Source organism: Galeopterus variegatus, unplaced genomic scaffold (genome assembly GCF_000696425.1).
Source record: "Galeopterus variegatus unplaced genomic scaffold, G_variegatus-3.0.2 Scaffold5006, whole genome shotgun sequence".
NCBI lineage: Eukaryota > Metazoa > Chordata > Mammalia > Dermoptera > Cynocephalidae > Galeopterus > Galeopterus variegatus.
The window spans coordinates 127,825-129,313 of NW_007731117.1; positions in this window are offsets into that span (position 1 = coordinate 127,825).

The following is a 1,489-nucleotide window of genomic DNA, read 5'->3' on the forward strand; positions in this document are numbered from 1 at the left end:
ATAGAATTATCATATGACCCAGCAATTCTGCTTCTACCTAAATCCCTAAGAGAAATGAAAATATACATCCACACAAAAACATATTTAAACAAAAAAAATTGTAAATGGGTTTGCTTTCTCAATTTCTTTTTCTGCTAGTTTGTTATTGGAGTATAAAAACACTGCCAGTTTTTGTGTGTTGATTTTGTATCCTGTAACTTTACTGAAATTGTTTATTAGCTCTAAGAGTCTTTTTTTTTTTTTGGTAGTGTCTTTAGGTTTTTCTGTATATAGGACCATGTCATCTGCAAACAAAGACAGTTTGACTTTGTCTTTTCCAATCTGGATGCCCTTTATTTCTTTCTCTTCCCTGATTGTTCTAGCTAGTACTTCTAACACTATGTTAAATAGGAGTGGTGAGAGTGGGCATCCTTGCCTTGTTGCTATTCTTAAGGGTTCAGCTTTCCCCCATTCAGGATGATATTGGTGGTGGGTTTGTCATTTATAGCTTTTATTGTGTTGAGATACTTTCCTTTATACCTAATTTGCAGTTGTTGAACAAAATGTTCTGTAGATACCTGCCAGGTCCAATTGTTCTAAAGTGTAGTTTAAATCCTATGTTGCTCTGTTGATTTCTTGCCTAGATGATCTGTCCAATGCTGAGAGAGGTGTTCAGGTCCCCCACTATTATCATATTGGAGTCTATCTCTTTTTTTAGGTCTAGTAGTATTTGTTTCATTTATCTGAGTTCTCCACTGTTGGGTGCATATATATTTGTGATTGTTATGTCTTCTTGCTGGATAGATCCATTTATCATTATATAGTGGCCTTGTCTGTTTTTGTGGTTTTTAAAGTCTATTTTATCTGATATAAATATAGCTACTCCTGCTTGTTCTTAGTTTCCATTTATGTGGTATATCTTTTCTACTGTCAGTCTTTGTGTGTCCTTACAAGTGAGGTTGGTCTCTTGAAGACAGCATACATTTGGGCCTACCTTTTTAATCCCATCAGTAAGTCTGTCTTTTGAGGGGGAATTCAGTCTATTTACATTTAGGGTTGTTATTGAAAGTTGTTGTCTTACTGCTGGCATTCTATGGGTTTTTGTTGGGATGTTTTAAATATCTTTTTTTTTTTTCTTCCTTTTCATTGTTTGTCTTCAGCATTTGTTGTTTATTTGAGGTGTTAAGATATAGTTTCTTTCTCTTCCTTGTTTGTATTTTTGTTCTTCTAGTGGATTTTGTTCTTTTCTTGCGTATTCATGATGGTGATTATTGTTTTTCAGATTCCAGATGTAGGACTCCCTTGAGGATTTCTTGTAGGGCTGGTTGTATGGTGGTGAACTGGTAAACTCCTGCAGTTTTTGTTTTTCTGGGAAATACACTATGTCTCCCTCATTTCTGAACATTTATCCTTCCTATAATTCTCATTTTAAAATATACACAAATAATATCATAAACCTTATGTAAAAATATCAGAGCTATGAGGATACTTCAAAAAATTCCTGGGTGAA